General features: G+C 40.8%; 1 pseudogene; it reads right to left on the reverse strand.

The window, feature by feature from the left end:
- Positions 1 to 1,614: 1,614 nt before the first annotated feature.
- Positions 1,615 to 2,028, reverse strand: LOC131896807 (large ribosomal subunit protein uL14-like; annotated as a pseudogene).
- Positions 2,029 to 9,427: the final 7,399 nt, after the last annotated feature.

The raw sequence follows: 9,427 nt of genomic DNA on the forward strand, positions 1-9,427 counted from the left end.
TCAGGCCCGTGGTCCAATCATCCTCTCCATGCAGACCTGCTGGGTAAAGCCACTAGGAAACCCAAATGGGCTCCCACAAATTATCCCGGTAATTTTGCCTTGTGGGCTTTCCATGCCTCTTTTGTGATGTTCTCTGGTGGAGGTTAGCATTTCTTCAAGTCTATCCACTCGCCTCCACCCTCAGCCACCAATCCTTTTTCTTTCCAGGCTCCTGGCTAACTCATCAAGCCATTTGCCCATGGAGTTTTACGTATTTTAATCCCAAACTACTTGCATTTCCACACAAAATGGATGCCCAGGTGCACAGCTGCCTGGGAGGCTTTTTCTTGGCCAGCCTCCATATACCACCTCCGAATGCTCCACGGACAAACTATCACTCACTTATTTGCAGTTCACCCTCACTTACAAAGCCAAAGCTTTTTCTGTTGTACCAATTGGTCATGCAGAAGCCCTTTCCAGCCAAGACTGTGCACTGGTTGGGGAGGATTACTGAAGCAATGTGCCCTTGAATGTCTGGACTGCTCCTCATGCAGCTTACTTATCTCCACCGGCCCTCATGCTCAATCCCAGGTGTCTCACCTTCATGTATGGCAATTACTGCTGTGTTCCTCTTACAATTGTTGACTTTCTAGTTGATCAGTCAGGCATGAGCATTCAACCTTGACAAGAGGAAGGTACGCTCTGCTGTCCTCCTGCCCTGATCTCAAATGAGCTCTTACGGATATTAATACATTGCATATCCTTAAACACAGGAAGTAGCTGAAGTCTGTTTTTTTCAAAGGCTAAGATCTGCACGGTGCTTCTCCCCTCTCCACACTCAGAAACTACCTGAGAATATGTCTAGCTAGTTGCATAGAATTTTCATTAACGCAAACGCGGCAGGAGGCTCCGGGCATTCATATACTCTCCTAACCGTTCTAATGGAAATAAAGCCTCATACTTGTGGTTATTTCCAGGTCTTGCTATTGTAGAATAGCTGGGTTCTAGTGATGCCATATTGCCCTGGCTGTTGTTGATTGTATTCTTACACTGGCATTTAGACACCTGGGTTTGGGGTGATTAGGTCAAGGTCCTGATTTCTGACCTTGTCTTTGTTGGATCGGTGTCTTGTTCCTCGGTTTCTGTTTGCTCTTTGGTCTTCTAGTCTTTGTGGCCTGAATTTCTGAAGGCCAGCATGACCTCTGATCTAGTAAAGTATCTCTGGCCAAGTTGGAAGCTGGCCTTCTGGCAGTTAGCTTAGCCTTTGTTGCAGCAGGGGGGTGGGAGTTCTCTGTTCTGAACGGTATGGCTTACGCCCGTTCTTCTGACTGTGGCCTGCATCTGAGCAGGTGAAATCTGCTGGAGTTGCGGGAAAGGGCTGTTCTGACTGGTATAGCCTGCACCTGAGCCACAGGAGTCCACTGAGGTGGGGGCAGGGCCCAGCAGCTGTGGGGGTGATGAGGTCGGGGACAAGGACTGTGGGAAGGGCTTTGGGGAGCAGAATCTGGAGAGTGGGGCAGTTCAGCTCGCAGCCGGGTCACTCACCTGTCCTCAATCACTTGCTGTTTTTTTTTCTTTTTTTTTTTTTTGAGCAAAGACTTTTTAATGAATATATTTTGCAAATATATTGGAGAATCATGCAATGCTGTCTGCATTGTATGCAATCCTGGGCCACAAGTCTGCAAATTCCTTTGCAACTGGACCTGTAATAGCAGAACCTTTCATCTCACCTTTATTGTTTACTACGAGCTTCCCATTATCTTAAAAATAAAGAAACACCCCAACTTTTCTTCGATATGACTTTCGTTGTTGAATTACCACTTCTGGATGGACCTTTTTGTGTAGTTCTGGTTTGCCTTTCTTAACTGTGGCCCTCACCATGTCGCCCACACCAGCACCAGTCTGTTCAGTTGTCCCTTGACTCCATTCACAGAGATGATATACAGATTTTTTGGCTCCTGTATTGTCGGCACAGTTGATCATAGCTCCTACCACAAGACTCAGGGCAATCTGGAATTTTGCTCTGGAGGACCCACCACATCCTTGATTTCATATCGTGAACACCTGGAAAGAGTCAGAAAGCCATGTGCAGTTATTTTAAGGGAATTCACTTTGGAAAATGTTCAGACAAGTTCAGGATTGGGTAATACTACTTTTCTGCCTCCGGTGTTTTAGCATGTGACCTAAACTGATCATAGCATCAGCATCAATGTCATTAACATCATCACAGCATAAGCATAATGTTATTTTTTTCTGTTCAGTCTTTTAGAAAGTAACTCCAAATTACCATGTTATTACAACACAAATGAGACTGCTATTATTTGTTTATTGTTATTTATTACTATAGCATAATTCTAACTATAATTGCATTTAATACTTAGGAAAACCTAATAAAGGAGACTGTGAGAGACTCACAAAGCCATTCATTCCTGGGTGTGATGATTGCTAAGAGCACCTTTAACATAGTGATGATCATAGCGATGATTTATTTCAGTGAATAGATACAAAGAAAACTGAGCAAAGGAAAAAGGTCTATGGCTGAAAGCCAGAGGTAATCAGGCCAGGCCTCTAAGAGTCCAATAGTATGTGTAATGAGTGGTAACAGCTTATTTGACGTCTTCTACCAGGCAAGCTCTCTAAAGTCTCAGTGCCCGAGATTTTTATTGGAGAACCAGCCACACAAACACCAAAGTGAGGACTCTGAAAAGGAATTCAACACAAGCCATGTTGTCTGAACAAACTGTTTAGGTAGTCTGTAGCATCCTTATCAGAGATTGGTGGGAACTTTCCCCAAGTTGAAATATTTTAAAGTCAATATTAATTCAGATACTTCAACAGGGTATTGTGTAACCCAGAATGACTTCTAACTCTTTATGAAGGAGAGGATGACCTTGAATTCCTGATCCTGCCGTCTCCACCTTCTAAGCACTGGGATTACAGGTATTACACGGTGTTGAAGATCTGTAGGTGAGAGGTTTTTCTGTGTCCCACTCTGTCCCACAGAAGGCTTCCAAATAATCACTCAGAAGCCGGTAGCTAGGACTTATTACTAAATAGCTCTTACACTTAAATTTACCCATAATTCTTATCTATGTTTAGCCACGTGGCTTGGTGCCTTTCCTCAATACAGCATTCTCATCTTGCTTTCTCTGTATCTGCCTAGCAACTCCTGACTCCATCCTTCCTCTTCCCAGAATTCTCCTAGTCAGGTCTCCCTGCCTATACTTCCTGCCTGGCTACTGGCCAATTAGCGTTTTATTAAACCAATTCAAGTGACAAATCTTTACAGTGTACAAGAGAATTATTCCACAGCAAAGATCAACCCATGTTGTTGTGCATGGTAAGTGTGTGGTTTGAATGAGAATGGCCCCCATAGGTTCTTGGTCCCCAGTCGGTAGAACTGGTGAGGAAGGATTAAGACATATGGCCTTGTTGGAAGAGGTGTGTAACTGGTGGTGGAGGTGGAGGTTTCAAAAGTCTGTGCTGTTACAAGTTAGTTTGTTCTCACACTTGAGGCCATGTAAGTATATAAGCTCTCAGCCACTGCTCCTGCTGATGGTCATAGACTCGCCCTCTGAACTGTAAGCCCCAATAAACTCTTCTGTATGTTGTCATAGTTATGCTGTCTTAACCCTGCAATGAAACATAACTAAGACAGTAGGCAAAGCACTCTACCAACTAAGCTGTACCCCAAACCCTTTATTTGTTTGTTTGTTTGACACAGGGTCTTGCTATATTTGACTGCCTAGCTTCAACTTCAAAGAAATCCTTCTGCTTGCCCTCCCAAGTACTGGAATTACTATGTGAGTCTCAGGGTGTAGCTCACTTTCAAATATTTGTTCTATGAATGAAATCTTCTTTTTTAAAAAAATGACTTTAATTTTGTTTGATTTTATATGCATGCAATACCAATGGTGGCCAGAAGGGGGTGTCAGATCCCCTAAAGCTGGAGTTACAGCCAGTTATGAGACTTCATGTGGGTGCTGGGAACTGAACTCTGGTCCTCTGCAAGAACAGCCAGTGCTCTAACCACTGAGCTGTCTCTCCAGCCCCTAAATGAATTCTTTCACTGGCAGTTATATCTGTTCATAGTTATCAATACCCATAGAAACCTATGGGTAGAGAGAAAAGGACTAGGGCTTTGTTTGTGCAAAGGACTGTGGTTTTACTTAAGGCAATCAGGTCAAGGACTGTACTGCTAAACTACACCCCCACCCCAAGGAATCTCTCTATTGCTCATTTCCAAAACATTTATGATCAAAACGTAAAACATTTGGGTTGTATACTTTTGTTAGTTCCTTTGCGTAATAGTTTGTTTTCACTTTGACCAGTGATGTAAAAAAATAGTGGTGTAGCTCATCAAAGCTTGTGATTTCTTCCTAGGAAGTTTAAATAGTACAGTGATTGAATCACTCCATACACAGGCATAAGTTAAATGCCTAGTAAATGTTTTCTTTACTACTATCATAAATGGCATTCAGTGATAACAGACAATTCATTTTGAAAACACTCTACTGTCTTTTAAAAACAGAAAGCCAGAGCTCAGAGGTTAAGAGCACTTGTTGCTCTTGCAGAGGACACGAGTTTGGTTTCCAGCCCCCACACAGTGGTTCACTATCATCCTTAACTCCAGTCTGGGGATCCAACAACCTCTTCTGACTCCCATGGGCACCAGGCATACATGGGGTGCACATACATATGTGTAGAAAAGACATATGCATAAAATAAAATAAATCTAAAACAGAACCAGAAATTGGTTCCTTCCCTTCTGAGAAAAAACATTTATTCATTGCTGGCATTGTTCTTATCTATGAGGATTGGGTAATGGGAAAGTCATGGAAAAACCCATGTGACAAATACTGAAAACATAAGGGTCTCTCTGGAATGGAACAAGACACCAGGAAACAGGAAAGCTGAACATCACCAAGGCCTTGAGGACTTGAGAGTGAGGGATGGAGGCTGCATTTTACTGGTACTTTCTTGTAAAGTTTCCTGGTAAAAGTTTGCTTAGTTGGCATGTGAGTTGCTGTGGTGACAGAGGGACGGGAAGAAATTATGTATGGATGGCCCTCACTCATTTTAACTTGGCTAAAGTTGATTTCTTTGAGGCTAAACTGTGATGGTATATGCCTATCTCTGAAGAAACTGGTGAGTATCAAGAGTTGGACCAGCCTATGTCTTTACTATATTTGCTTATGACCCAGGAAGGAATTCATTACTTTATGATCTAGGACAGTGGTTGTCAACCTGTGGGTTGTGACCTTTGGGGGTCAAGTGACTCTTCTACAGAGGTTGCATATCAGATATCCTAGTAACAGATATTTACAATTCATAACAGTAGCAAAATTACAGTTGTGAAGTAGTAATGAAAATAATGTTATGGTTGGGGGTCACCATACATGACGAACTGTATTAAAGGGTCGCAGCATTAGGAAGGCTGAGAAGCACTGCTCTAGGAAGTAGTTTAGTCTCTTTTCTATCTTTTCTGTATTTCCTGATGTAATATATTTACATGGGTCTCTGTCTTTCCAATATTTCCGAATGACTCAGGAAGGCTACTGTGTAGATAAAGTACAAATGTTTGGTGAGAGTTGGGGACTTAAGATAGCAATCAGAGTTTGCTTGAAGGATTTAGAATATTTCACTGCAAATTGTAAAAAGCACTTGAACTTTAGAGCTACAAAATTTGGAGTTCAAAGCTTTCTCCACCACTGATGAGCTCTGTGCTCTGAGGTATGTCAAGTTCTAAAACTTTGTGAAAAAAGACAATATTGCCTGTTCTCCCACTCTGGAGTTTTTGTGAGAACCAAATAAATTTTAAATATTGAACTGTTTCATGAACATTTCAATATATGGTAACATTTCATACATGGTAAGGATACTTCATACAAAGTGAACGCCTTGGAATGGAGGGTCACACAACCTTTGTGGGGCAAGAAGTGTTGCTTCCTCTGTCTAAGAATGGATTAATTAAGAACTGGATTAAAGACAGAAAGAGTGTAAAGGCCAGAAGATGGGGAGAAGTGTTATGAAATGCTGTCTTCTGGATGTGATGTGACTGAAGCCATCGCGAACTCATAGTATCTGTGGTTACCTGCACAAGACCTGTACAAGATCAAACCAGGCAAAAGTACTGCACAGGTAGGGTAGGTACATCCAGGCCCACCCCTTACTTGGGGTCTGTTAGCAGTGGATGGTTGCTAAGGGAAAGAAGACTCATTCTTTTTGAGGACAACACCACTGGTAGGTTTCTCACGATGCATGGTCCCATAGCCACGCACATGTGGGCAGCACTAACTGAATTTTGTGAATTTTTTTTAACACATGACATTGGGAGGGGAATGCTAAGGAGTATATAGGCAGAGTGGGAGATAGGAAGTGGAGGCTAGATATGATCATATTTCATTGTACATATACATATGACATTCTAAAAACTAAAGAGAAAAGTTTTAAAGAATTAAACTAGAAGATATGGAACAAAACAACAATCCACCAGTTTAATGATCACTGCAATGCTGGAAAACTGCTAAATTCAGCATAGTTTCTTTTAAACCCAGCTTCTTTCTGTGATATCCTAGGAACACATTTCCCTGGGGTCTACATACAGAACTGACACAGCTGTGGTCCAAAGGGACCAGGTTATAAATCCATCAAGCAGCAGAACTTGGCAGGATCGTCAATGTGGTTTTGAAAACATGAATGATGCACTACATAAGGGGTCATGAAGACCACCTGAGGCCTGGTGCTGTGTGGCAAGGTAGGAGTCCCTGCAAAGATGCCCTGAGAAGTCATTTCATGAAGCTGTGGGGATGAAATTCAAGTTACTGTGGAGACTGCAGGATACTGTAGATGCCAGGACCATGGTTCATACACCAAGGAGAGCTGCAGGCATATAGTGGAGCTTACGAGACAATCCATGTCTGTTGTAGGGGGCAGAATTGAAAGGATGGGGCTACTCAAGCCTTTTGAAGCCTCTTGATTACATTATGAGCTCCAGTGTCAGACATGGCGCTGCAGGATTTGTTTGGCTTGATGGCTTTGGGCATTGTTTTGCTTTGATCATTCCTCAGTGTGCCAAAATTCTTGCATTTGGAGTGGGACTGTGTACTCTGTGCCACTGCATTTTGGAAGTCATTTTTTAAAAATTGTATAGGCACTCACAGTTAAGAGACTTTGGACTGATAAAGTGTTGAAACTGTTATGATGGAATTAGAACTTTAGAATTAGAAGTTCACTTGATATTTTAAATTACTCACTGTTTATTTATTTGTTTATTTGTTTATTTATTTAAAATAAAAAAAGAGGTTGGGATTGGAAGAGCAACAGTTCAGCATTTGTCTAGCATGCACAATGGCCTGGATTTGGTTCCTAGCACCACAAAAACGTACAAGTCCCCTCAGATCTTCTAAACCAGGCTTTAATAAACCCCTGTTGACCATTCAGTAACATGATCCACAGGAACAAACATGTGACTGCAAGGTGCAAATACTTAGCTCTGAAATATATTGCCAGGAAGTATGGGACAAAAGGACCAAATATTTTCCAATGTTTTAAACTGTTAAAATTATTAACAGGTGAGGTCTCAGTTTATTTTCAGTACTTGGAGCTTTTTTTATTCATTTCTTATTTAAAAATCTGTTTGTTTTTATTTTATGTGTATGAGTATTTTGTCTGCATGTATGGAACACTGCATGCATGATTGGCACCTGAGGCCAGAAGAGGGCGCCAGATCCCCTGGAACTAGAGTTATATGGTTGTGAGCCAAGTGCTCTTAACCACTGTGCTATCTTTCCAGTCCTTGATTTGAATTTTTATGCATTTTTTCATGCAGTGTAATTGTTGGTTTCATAAATGAACTAGTCATGTTCCATTTTTGTTTTATATGTATATGTGAGTGTGGCTTGCATGTGTTCGTTTGCATGTTCACATGTATGTGGGCACACATGCATGTGTGTGTGCATGCATATAGAGACCTGAAGTTGACATCAGGAGTCTTCCTTGAATTCTCTCCATCTAATTCACAGAGGTAGGTTGTCTCGATTAAACCTTGAATCGATATACAGCTAGTCTGGATAATACTTTTAGCTTTTCTTGTCTTGGAATATTTATTTTGATAAACATCATACATAATTGGCTTGAATCCCTTGGTAACAGCAGAGCAAGCCATCAGTATATCAGATCATCATAATTACACAGAAGATCTCTTTTTGAGCATATGCTCCTGTTTTCTATCTGTTCTATGATCAACAATGTCATATTCTTTTGTAAAGAGCATGAATAAATTTTGAAGTATGATACAGTTCCATCTCTATGAGATATTTCTCATTCCATGGGAACCTAAAACACAGATTTCTGCATAGAACATTTGTTCTAAAATTATTATTTTTTATACCAAGCTTTAATCATTTTAAAATTATTCTCCTCTATGGAAAGCTAAAATAGTTATGTTTTTTGTACATTACAAGGTTTTCAACATTTTAAAAGAAAAATTTCCCTCAACATGAATAGTTTTTCTTCTTAATTATGCAATAAATAGAACTATGCAGAAGGAGCTATTGGTTTTAAAATACAGGGCAATAGAAAAGGCTTTTGTTTTCTCTTGCTCCAAGGAAATTCAATATAGTGTTTTACAGAAGTTGGCAGGGCACAAAGTGGGGTGAGGAGGGCCCTGTGCCCCAGTTTCAAGTGTTTGAAACTCAACCTGAATTCTAGGCTGATCACTGTGTGAGGTTTAGGCTTTTGGTCTAGAATATTTTACACACACAAAAAGAGCATTTTAAAAATGTTCCATACTATGTTTTAGAAATGAAATTAAGATAGACTCCCCAAAGAAGATAAGCAATCAATAATGTACTGTGATATTAGAAGCATAGAGCAACTTCTTCATGTCCCCACACACAGTGGTCCCCAGCCACCACTGACAGGATTATTTCAGGCCTTATTGACAATGACACTGTGGAAGAAAAATATAAGGTGAAGACCCCATTTTATTACTGTATTCTTTATTTGTAACTGACCACAAATCACCTCTCCAAAAGCAGTTAATTGTCAAATGGCTTTTAAATATCAACTTTGTGCCAATATGTCTACACAAGCACAAAAGATCTAGGAAATCACACTGGTGAAGAAGAACAGAGAGTTTGATTTTTAAACAGAAAGAGGAACCTGTTTCTTTTTTCAGACCCTAAGCATCTAAGCACGTGGCATCACCCAAATTATTCTGCAAATGACTGCAAGTTCAAAAGCTAGTGCCCATGGAGATGGCCCTTCCCAGATCCGTTTCCAAAAGGGAAAAATGGAAAGTTGAGTATTCAAACACCAGCATATAGCAGGTGACTCTTTTCAGGAGTGGGGTTCCCATAGTTCCAGCATCAGAAGAACAGGTTGTCTCTCCAAGACTACACCTGTAAGATGTTATGTGTCTTAGCTTCTTTTCTGCCACTGTGAT

Source organism: Peromyscus eremicus, chromosome 1 (assembly GCF_949786415.1).
Source record: "Peromyscus eremicus chromosome 1, PerEre_H2_v1, whole genome shotgun sequence".
NCBI classification, from domain to species: domain Eukaryota; kingdom Metazoa; phylum Chordata; class Mammalia; order Rodentia; family Cricetidae; genus Peromyscus; species Peromyscus eremicus.